Below are 11334 nucleotides of genomic sequence, written 5' to 3'. Positions count from 1 at the left end.
TAAGCATGAAGGGCTGCCCACCCCATCCCCAGGGGTGCTTTAGTTCAGAGTTCAAATGAGCTTTCTGAACCGACCTTAAAGCTGTGTGCCGAGGACGCTTCTCTGGTGCCGACACTCCTGTTTGGAAAAACTCTCTCTTTCCGTACTCTTTTAAGAGCATGTCGGTGGAATCTGTTTACTTTCTAAACACATACGGTTTAGGATTGGTTTTACTCTTTCTTTCTGCCTTTCTTTCATTCATTCCTCTCCCCTGCCTTTCTTGAATACCTTATAGGTGCCCAACACTGTGCTGGGCAACTTACATGAGTCATTTCTAACTCTCACCACCCTAGGAAGCTGACAGTATTATCCCTCATTTTCGAGATGAGCAAACTGAGCCTCAGATAAATGGAATGATGTTCCCAAAGGAACACACCTCAAGAGTATGAGAGCCAGGCTTCAAAGCCAGGTTGGTTTGGTTCAAAATCCTGTGCTCTTTGCACTCTGCCAAACCAGGTCCCAAAAGGTTCTTTGACTTTTCCAGTCCCGAGAACCAGGCTTCATGTTGTCATTGTCGCACTCTTAAATACTTTTCAATGTCATTGGCTAAGTAGCACTCGTTTCTACTCCTACTTCCAGGAGATGCTGGTGCTAAGATTTGTTTTACTGGAATGTCTGCGGCTTTTACAGAGGGTCAGAATACAAAAAATAGAACGGCCATGTTGAAAGCCCTCTACATCCTCTCCAGAGACCTTTGAGAGGACGTTGCCCCTGAAAGGACTCATGTGATGAATTCCATTTAGAATTCTCAGAAGAATGACTCCTAGTTCTTCCTTAGAGGGAATCCAAGCTGGCTTCCCAGCAGAGGCTGATTGGGACCAGGAATCTGGGCCTGAACTGAGGCCATCTGTTTGGGGAGAGCTGGCTTGTGCTCTGCTGAATGGATGTGCGCCATGTGGCTCCCTTTCTGGAGCGCGGACTAGATGTATCCTATGCCTGTCCACATCTTCCCCGCTCTCCTTTCTGCTCTGCCCATTACTGCAGCCAGCCAGCTGTGTGTGCGTGGAGCCTGATGGAGGAACCCTAAGAGAGTTAACACTTCTGGGTGATGCTTCAGCAATGGGGGAGGGGAACCAGTGAGAAAGTATCCCTCTTCTCCGTGCATGTGGACACTGTCTCAGTAGACAGCCCTGACATCCTGCACGGCTCCTCAAAGAGACCCTAACAGGACTGAGCTGCAGGGGTCCACAGGAGTAGCCGGCCCTACAGCACACCCCTGGGTTGCCCTCTCTTTTCTCCAGGTTTACTCGTTCCAATCTTCTCACCTTTCCCTAAGGCTGCTTCTCAGAGTAACTACCTGCACTCAAGTCTTTCTCTCTCTGGGAACCAAGCGAGACAGAGTATAAATGATTGGTAAACAACATCCACCATGTATTTGTTCTCTGAATTCAAGCTATTTTTCCCAACAACCCTGAGACGCAGGTCTAGGTTTGCGTACCAAAGTGATTGGATGCTTACTTAGTGATTTCTGTGAATCCTTGCAAGAATCTTCAATTATAAGGAAAAATGTTTTACATAGAAAAATATTTCTTTTTTTTTTTCTATCAATGAGAATTCCTGAGTTTAATTATACTGCTTAAGACTTTCTTGTTTACAAATGACCCCAAATGGTAGAAATAGCTGTATTTAAACCAAAGGGGGCAGTTATCAATTGAACATAACCAGGAGTGGGAAGGACAGATGTTCCAAGCACGGCTCTGACCTGGAGTTCAAATGATGCCATCCGATTTTGTGCCCTCTCTTTCTTATTTCCTCTCTGTGGCTTCATTTTCAAACATGCTCCATTTAGGTGGTGGCAAGATGGCTTCCAGACAGCTCCAAGTTACGTGGCGCTTGCGCAGAACCTGTAGGGTATTAGCAGGATAAACACCCTTTCTTCTCTAGCGTTCATGTCTCTCCTGCCATAGGAGGCCAGCTGGCCTTAATCATCTGCCCACCCATGGGAACCCAGGTTCCATCCGTCTGTCACTTTGCCATCCCTAGTGTGTTGGCTTTTCCCCTTCAAGCCTTTTCCCTCATGGTCTCAATATGGCTACAGAAAGTCCAAACATCACCTCCCCACAACTTCCAGAGACAGAAAAGAGAATATGTTTTTCTGTTGCTTCCTTTTCATTTTATTTCATTCATTTATTCACTCATTCATTTAAAAAAATACTTGTTAAGCCTAAGATTTGTAGAAGTTCTTTATATATCTAGAAATGAGTATTTATTTTGCCAGATACTCTTAATATATTAACATTCATACATTATCAGTTTCTTTATCCTCCTCCTGAACATGGAAATGAGCCTAGAACATTAAACTCTTGCTCCTTTGTTTTCCTTTCCTGTGGCCAGTATTGTAGTTAATGCTTGCCTCTTCTTTTGTTGTTGTTTTTCTCTTCTTTTTCTCTTTCCTCTGGAAATTGTGCTTGGAAAAGTCATGACAACCCCAGTTTGGGTGAAGACCTGCTCAAATAGAACTTACAGCCCTGATGCGAACATTTCTAATAACAGTTCTGTTACCCAACTCTCAATAGGATATTTAATGTTTGACAGCATGTTTTCTCAGACTTCGTCACCCCAAAGTCAAAATATAGGGCATTTGTTTTCACCTAAAGAGTCTGAAAAAGAATTCATAAGAAATGGAGAATAGTAGTTGTCCATGAGGTATGGAAACTGGGAGGACGGGAAACAAGGACGAGTGAGAATTTTTACTGTTTCTTTCGCTTTTTTTGTTTCCCTGGGTTTTTAATGCTTTTTGTTTTTTAAACCACATAAATGTCACACATAGTTAAAAAAAAACTGAATTAAAAAAAAAATATTTAGGGAAAGTCCCTAGGAGAGTTACAAATACCATCCAGGTCTTGTACTGGTCTCAGACATCTTTTGAGCTTCTGCTAAAACATTGTATTCTATTAATTTTAAAAATTGAGGTTAAGTTTAACTACAGTGAATTGGACAGTTCTTTTTTTTTTTTTAAATTGAAGTATAGTTGATTTACAGTGTTGTATTTCTCATGTACAGCATAGTGATTCAGTTATACAAATATATTCTTTTTCATTATAGGTTATTACAAACTATTGAATATAGTTCCCTGTGCTATACAGTAGGACCTTGTTGTTTATTTTGTATATATGTAATTTATATCTGCTAATCCCAAACTCCTAATTTATCCCTCCCCCCACCACCTTCCCCTTTGGTAACCATACGTTTGTTTTCTATGTCTGTGTGTCTGTTTCTGTTTTGTAAATAATTCTATTTGTGTCATTTTTTTAGATGAGTTGGACAGATCTTAATTTTAAGATTCAATGGCTTTGACAAGTGTGTACATCCATGTAACCAATACCCCCATCAAGGTGGAGAACACTTCCATTACTGCAGAAAGTTCCTTCAAGCTCCTGTTCAAGTCTCTCATCCCCTAGAGGCAACCGCTGTTCTCATTTCTAGCTCCACACATAAAATTTCCCAATGAAAAGAATCATATCGTTGTTCACTTTTGTGTCTGGCTATTTTGTTCAGCGTAATGTTTTAAGATTCATTTACTTTGTTGTATGTATCAGTAGTTCCTCCTTTTCTTTTTTTCCTCTATGTAGTAATAGCCCTCCTTTCCCTCCTGATATTGGTAACTTTTGCCCTCTCTGCTTCTCTTTGTGGGGATGAATGCCCAGTTTTTAGTCACCAAATTTATTTTTATTTTTATAGTTTTATACAGTCAGTCTTTGTTTTGCTTTACCCACGAGTTTGTCAATTTCATTAGTTCTTTACTTCATCTCAGTACTTTCTTCTGGTTTTAATATTCTTTTCCCTCAAATACATCATTTAAGAAATTCTGTTAGGAAGGGTTTATAGGTGGTAAATTCCTTCTATTAATGTTTGTCTGAAACTATGTTTCTTTTTTCTTATTCTTGAGAGATGGTTTCACTAGCTATACAATTGTACAGTAACTGCTAGCTTCTCTTGGCACTTTTACTATTATCTTAAGACTTCTGTTTTTTGTTTTAGTTGAGAAGTCTGCTCTTAGTTTTATTGTCCATTCATTACAGGTGATCGTCTCTGTCCAGTAATGGAAAATTCTTAGCGACTGTCTCCTTGGATACTGCTTCTCTGCATTTTCTCTGTCCCCTCCTTCTGGATATATGCTGGGGTTTCTTCCTTTATGCTACCTCTCTTTCAGTTTCCTGGTACTATATTCTATTTCCTTGTTTCCTCTTGAATTTCCATTCTGGGTAATTTATTCAGATCTATATCTCAGTTTATTAATTGTGTCTAATCTATGGTTTAACTTATGCATTTAGTTTTTAATCTCAACTTTTATATGCAGTACCTTTTCAATCTCCTTGGTCTTTTGGGAAAAAAATCATCTTATTTCTTTCTAATGTTCACAGTTCCATCTTTGACGTCTTTGAGCACCATAAACACTTGTTTTATACCTGTTTCTCGTAGTCTAATTATGTGTAGTTCCGTAGTTTCTATTTCTGCTGTTTGAAGTTTCTGCTGACTGGTTTATTTTCTATGTGCTTTGTAATTCCAGATTGTGAGTTTACGTTTGTCAGGGTTTTATCTGTCAGAATCCTGGGCAGCTTTGTATTGAGGGTGTGATCCTCCAGAGGGGATTTATGTTGGTAACGCTTCCAGTTACTCTTTGGGTGTGGAGCTGCCTGGACCATGCTGGTAATATTCATTCACATCCCACCTTGTAAAGTTTGATGGTAAAGATTCTCAGCAGAGACTCTTCTGTTTCCACTCTTTGGACAAGACAGACAAGTTTTTTTGTTACTGACGCTGAGCAATTTTTTTCCAGTCTTCCATCCCAGTATCCTAGCTTTACAGGAGCTTGTCCCCTTCTTTGCATCTTGTATGCCCAAGCTGTAGCTTCAACATTCAATTTTCTCACTTCAGCTTCATTTCTGGTTCTTTGTATATTTTCTTTCCTTTTTTTTTTTGTGAGCTCAGTATCTATCTGAGAAAGTGCTCATTACATTTGCTCTGATATTGATAGGTGTTTTCTGGTCCACCAGGCTGCCTGCCAGTGTTGTTTAAGCTGAGTCAACTTAGATACCACAGAACAATTCTTTCACGGAGTCATTTTCGTCAGAGAATATAACCTTTCTCCATTCTTACAAACCGCTACCACTTAAAGGAAGTGATAAATCTGGGATTCAGCTCCATATTAGCAATTTCTCCTCATTGTAAGCTCACTTTCAAAAAAGTGGCTAACGATGCCACTTCCCTTAAAAGCCACACCCTTTCTGACACCCACTTCCACTCCTCCTGACTCTCTGGGTAAGTGGGACTGTGTGTTCTTCACTTTGTCCTGTACCTTCACTGTGAGTAATGAAATCTGTCCTCTTCTAACTGCCAACTACTGGGACTTTTCTACCTTCTCAGAGACTTCAGGTCCTGGCCCACAGTTTTCTTTCTCACTCTTCTCTGTGGTCACTCTCAGCTGCTCTAGCATCATGTGGCTTCTAATATCACAGCTTCTATATTTTCTCACCTCCAGTTCTTGACATGGTTTCTACCTTTCGAAATGTAGTCGCACCACTTTAGCCATGCTGGATTAAAAAACGCTTGGTCTTTCTGATTGCTTCTCCTTCTTTCTCACATTTGGGCCTTTGCACATGATGTTTTTTTTCCTCTGCCTGGAATGCTTCTTCACCTCTCTATTTGTCAAAATCCAAAATATCCTCCAGGACCACCAGATATCAACTCTTGCATGAAGTCTTCCTACATCTTTCCAACCGGATGTGATCACTTCCTCTGTTGAACCCTGTAGCATTTTGTTTATGCTCTCTTAGGACACTCTGCTTCTTCTGCTTTGGCTAGTCTTACTTGTGCATTTGTCTTCTTTCTATTGGGCTCCTCCCAGCATCTGGGCCCCCTTTATTCATTCAAAAACTACTCATTGAGTACTTCCTATGTGCCAGGCCCTATGCTTGTTTCGGGTTATAAAAAGTGAGTAAGACAGGCAGGCTCTTCAGAGGCTATGTCTAACACAGGTCTTTAACACAGGAAGTTCTCATTTAATGAAAAAAAATGAATAATTAATTAGAAACATTTTTAATAAGAGAAAGACAAAGAAGAGTGAACATATCCTCCACTTATCCATTTCACAAATGTGGTATATGTGTGCTAAATTTCATATCATTTTGGGGGGATGTGGATTTGGAGAGCGAGCAAATACTCTCTTAGATGTGAGGAAACAGAATGTGTGTTTCCCGTCTCCAGAATATTCTCGTCCCAATCTCTCTGGATCTGTGACAAGCAGGCATCAACTCACAAGAATATTCTTGGAATCACAGTTGCTGCTGGAAGCCCCACTGGGTCTCTAGACTCAGAATCATCTTCATGAATATTTAAGCTCTAAGTGACAACTTCCACCAGATGGTGCTAAGGTTCAGCTGCGACCAGATGGATTGGTTTCTGCAGCCAGTATCTGTAAACTGCATAGGCTCAGTGGGATCATTTCATTGACTTAATAACATCACTCTGCATTTTGATCGAATGTTTTAGACTCCACTTACCATCTTATGACAGGGGTTTTGCTGTGCATGTAGAAGGCTAGATCATGTAAATTATACAGAAAGAAACAAAATAAAAGTGAAAGTTTTTCTCCCCCATTTCTAACTCCACAATTAATTCCTCTAAAAGTGTTTATTGCTTTTTGGATTCTTTCCAGAAAAAGTTACATATATGCCTGAATCTAAGTGTCTAACATATAGTCTCTCCTTTATTTCTGTATATATTTTTTTATTACATAAAAGGGATCATACTTGTCTACTGTTTTAAACCATTCTTTCGTATTAACTCGTCTTTGAGCTATTTCTGTACCAACATAGATATGCATTCTCTCATTGTTACATTCTAATCATAATTTATTTTGATTAATATACACTTTCCCAAAGTTTATTTTGGTTGTTTCCAGGTTTTTCCTATTATTAGAAACAATACTGTAATGAACATTTTTGATAAACTTGTTGAGAATATTTATAGGGTAAACTCCATAGAGAGGGATTGTTGGGGAAAGTTACTGGAATTTTACATTTAAGGAATGCTGTCAAATTGCCCTTCAGAAATACTGCACGCTCATCAATACTGATTATAATAAAGCGTTTACACTATTTTCAGTTTTATAAGTGAAGCGTGGTGCCTCACTGTTTCGGTCTGTAGTTTCTTTAATTACGAATGGGGCTGCAGGTTTTTGAATTTCGCTGTGGAGCCTGAGCTTCGCCCACCTACCTGGGAGAAGCCCTAAGCGGTGCCCTGACTCCTCCTGTCCAGCAGGGGGCGCGGGTCCCCGTCGCTCCCGCATGCGCAGTGCGCTCGATGTCAGACGTCCGCCGAGCCCAGTCGCCGGCCCCGCGCTCCCGGCTCGCTCCCGCAGACCCCGCGCCGGCGGCGGCCGCCGGCAGCTCCGCGAGATTCCCGCTGGGTGGCTGTGGCCCGCGCCCCGCGGCATGAGCAGGTGACCAAGCGCGGGGCCCAGCGGGAGGCAGCCGTGGCCGAGGTAAGCGCGGCGCGGAAGGGCTGGGAGGGCCCGGGCGCGGGCTCGGGCCTCCCCGGGCCGCGGCGGAGTCGGGCCCCGACCGCCCGGGAAGCGCGGGCCGCGCCGAGTCCGACCCTCCTCCCTCCGGGGCCACTCACGGTGATTTCCCGCTTTGCGGGCGCTTTGATTTCCGCAGTGCCTTTTCCTTGGTCACCTGGCCCGCCCCGCGCTTTGGTTTCCCACCTGTCTCCCTATCTCTGCGCCGCACCTTTCCGTTCTCCTGGGATCTTGTGGCTTCCTCTTCCCCAAGGGCCCACCCTCTGCCCTGGCCGCTCTCCGTCGCCAGCTTGTTCCTGCGAGCTCTGGGGCTTTGCTTCCTCCCACGGGAATTTCTCGAGCTCTGGGCTCTGCCGTGGCCAGTGGCATCCCGTGGAGTGCCGGATGCCCCGGGTAGGACTCGATGCACTGGTGGAGAAGGTGGCCAACGGTGTCCTGGCTATGAGCTCGAAGTTCAGAGGCACCTGAAGTTGTACTACTGGCGGGGGAGCCAGATACGTGTATACAGTTTTGAGGTTAAAATTGTTTGGTGTAATTTATTGGAAAGTGCTAATTGAAAAGGGTCCTTGACTTACTTGTCTGAAGATGTCGTGAGATAGAAATATGTCAATTTAAATTCTTCTCCTAAGGCAACTGAGTGCCCTAAGGACTTAAACTGGACTCGGTTTGTAAATTTCAGAGCTCCAAGGCTGTTTACGGTAATAAAATATATGACTCAATTTCCATCACTCTTCACTTCCGCTGACTTAACCCTTCTGGTTGCATATGCTGGTATGAATGGATAGATTTGCATCTATCAAGTTATGCTGGCTAATTGAGGAATGAAAAAGGTGTATCTAATTCAGGCTTTTAAGGGTAATTAGGGGAGGCAGCTTCACTTGGGGGTTAAGAGCTCAGGCTCCAGAGCCAGACTGCCATTCTCCAAGTCCTAGCATTGGCGTTTTCCAGCCATTTGACATTGGGCAAGTTATTTAGCCTTCCTGTTACACTTTCCTTATCTGTAAAATGAAGATAATAATAGCTTGTCACATGGCACTGTTAGGAAGATTAAATGATTTAACAAAGAAGTTAAAACCGATCCTGGCATGTAGTATGTCCTCAGCAAAGTTTAGTTATTAGTTCCTTTATTATGTGCATTGCATTCATTATAGTATAATTCCCACAGAAGGGCACGGGTTTTTATTTTTTAAATTAGAAACAATTTTTTTTAGGGGAAGTTAGCCATGATATAACTTTAATTATAAAGTTTAATTATAAAGAATCCTATCAGGTAAGGCAATGAATTGCAGATTTTCCTGCTTTTGCCAATATTGGGTTCCTTTGTTTTCAGGAACAGTTGAGTAAATTTCCAGCGGCCCCAAGAGTTCAGCTGTGAGGGCTTCTCTAAAAAGATTGAGAAGACAAGAGACTGTGACTGAAAACATTGGACTAAATATTTGGATTGGAAATAGCCTGAAGCGCTGAGGAAAGGCTATTCAGGCAAAGTTTAGGAATAAATAATTCCAGGAACAGAAAATGCAGATCATCCCGATAGTACAGTGGGGCTAAAAGATTTTTCCAGTGATTCAGTGCTTGACATCTAGCCAGCTGATTCCAGTGTATTTTGCAGGGACAGGTTTGATGTGCTTCAAGGAGGCTAAAGTTTGTCAGGTTTGTTGTGGAATTCTTGTTCTGATCCAGGTTGTGGTATTGTAGGGAACAAACATTCATTTGTAGAAGATTCCTTTTGGTTTGTCCTCTTCGGGGAAACTCAGTGTTAGGGGAGAAGAGGGTGGAGAGAGCATGGGGTACAGAAAATTCTGTCTGTGGAATTACCTAGCCATTTCCCCCACCTTTGGAAACTAGTTCAAGAAAGAAAATAATCATAGTTCATCACCATGTAATTACTCAAAACTTGAACCTTGACCAGTGCATGCCTTGATGGACCTGGGAAGGATAGAGACACTCCTTCATTCAGCAGACATTTATGTTTCTATGAAACGTGTTCTAAACATGGTATTAGATCCTAGGAACATTGAGCAGAGGCGTAAAAACTGACTGTGAAAATGACAACCAGTAGGAGAGACAGACTTGCAATTACTTAACCAATTAATACAACCTGGCAAGTGCTGTAGTGAAGCCTCTTAAAGGTGGGAGGGTACTCACCAAGAAGGTTCTCTGTCTCTAAAGCACCACATGTTACAGGGTCCTCTTTCATTTAAGACTTTCCCCTCATTTCTTTTATTAAGAGTTTTTATTTCACCTCCAGTGCCCTCCATCTCTCTCAGCTATTTGGCACAGACTTATAGGAGCTCCTTAGCCGGTGTAGGCAAACTTCAGAAATGTGAGTTTGTATCCTTGGGAGTAGCCACCCATGGGACCATGTGGACCAGCAGGAGCTGGAGGAACACACGTGGAAATGAATATTGAGGGTGTCAGACCAAGAGGGGAGGGATAGTGGTGGACCATGGAGCCAAATGGGAGAGACTCTGGGGAACATCCTCTTGTGGTTCAGGATTTAATGCTCTGATAAGGACAAGGTCCTGATGTGCTGCTGGGCAGGCTCCTGGAAGCTTGGACATGACAGTGATGCCATCGCTTCTCAACTGGGGGCCATTTTGCCTCCCCAGGGGATATTTGGCAATGTCTGGATATATTTTAGTTGTCATAATGAGGGGTTGCTTCTGGCTTCTATTGGGTAGAGACCAGGGATGCTACTAAACCTTCTACATTGCACAGAACAGCTCCCCACAAAAAAGAATTATCTGGCCCAAAATGTCAGTATTGCCGAGGTTGAGAAGCCCTGGTCTGGAGTAAATGAGGTGTAGGTGCCAGAGCTGTGTTGGCAGCATACCGAGGAAGGGATCAGAAGGTTCAGGGAGGTGGAGGTTTGAAACAGATTTACTGTTTGAGGCCAGAGGTGCACCTCCTGCCTGTGTTCCTGGAAGAGTGTCGTTCTCCCTTCCCTCTGGTAGTACGGAATCCCAGAGAGGGGACCAACATCTTTGAGAAGCTCAATGTTGGTTCTCCTCTGTAGGCCAGGGTTGACTTTATGAGGTATGACCCAGGAACTGGGTTCCCAAGGCTCAGTGAGGATGATAGGATTCTTAAACAGCAGAGGCCAGAAGGTGGCACCAACCATCAGAGGCAAGGTAGATGCAATATCCATAATAGGCAGTGAAGCCTGACTTGAAACTGGTGTGTCCGGACCCACTGTGTTGCTCATAGAGCCTGGCATTCCTGTAGACAGTATAGGTGGGCAGCCAGCGAGGGTATTGCTTCACTTGTAGAATCAGAAACAAAATCAAGAGCTGGCAAGTAGAAGGCTGGTGTCAGCTGCTGCAGTGGAAAAATCACTATTACCTAGTGATGTTTAGATGTGAGCCAGCTCGCAGACCTGTTTTGCATGGATTGAGGGAGAGGCTGGATCTCTTTGAAGAAGAACTTTGCAGTGTCCCTGAAAGTACAGACAGATCTTCCCCAAGTCCTTCCTCAAGGTCTTTGTCAGACTAGTGGTACATCAAGGAAAGGATAATACCCAGGGCTGTTACATACAGGGTCTGAGCTGATCATAATCCAGACAACCCTTGAGCAGTAGTGGATGGGAGTTGGCAGATAAATGCCCTGGCCTCTCATCCTTCTGAGGGAGGTGGTGTAGTCAGCGTGGTTCTTCAGAAGATTCGTAAAGAGCCCCTGTTACCCAACTTAATAACAAACTCTTGTTGGCTTTCCCTGGTTCCCCATCTCTCTTCTTGCTCTGTTCTCTAGCTCCTGAGTAAAACTACCAGCCCTGC

The 11334-nt window shown here is 43.1% G+C and overlaps 1 protein-coding gene across 1 annotated transcript in view; it reads left to right on the top strand.

Annotated features, from left to right (window-relative positions):
* The first annotated feature begins 7359 nt into the window (after positions 1-7359).
* Positions 7360-11334, top strand: part of EXT2 (exostosin glycosyltransferase 2) — a 129406-nt gene continuing 125431 nt past the window's right edge. Inside the window, exon 1 of the mRNA XM_031459755.2 lies at positions 7360-7525. The gene's annotated coding sequence lies outside the window, so the exon portion shown is untranslated. The remainder of the gene's footprint in view (positions 7526-11334) is intronic.

This window comes from Camelus dromedarius, chromosome 12 (assembly GCF_036321535.1).
Source record: "Camelus dromedarius isolate mCamDro1 chromosome 12, mCamDro1.pat, whole genome shotgun sequence".
Classification (NCBI taxonomy): domain Eukaryota; kingdom Metazoa; phylum Chordata; class Mammalia; order Artiodactyla; family Camelidae; genus Camelus; species Camelus dromedarius.
This window is presented reverse-complemented; position numbering and strand designations above follow the sequence as displayed.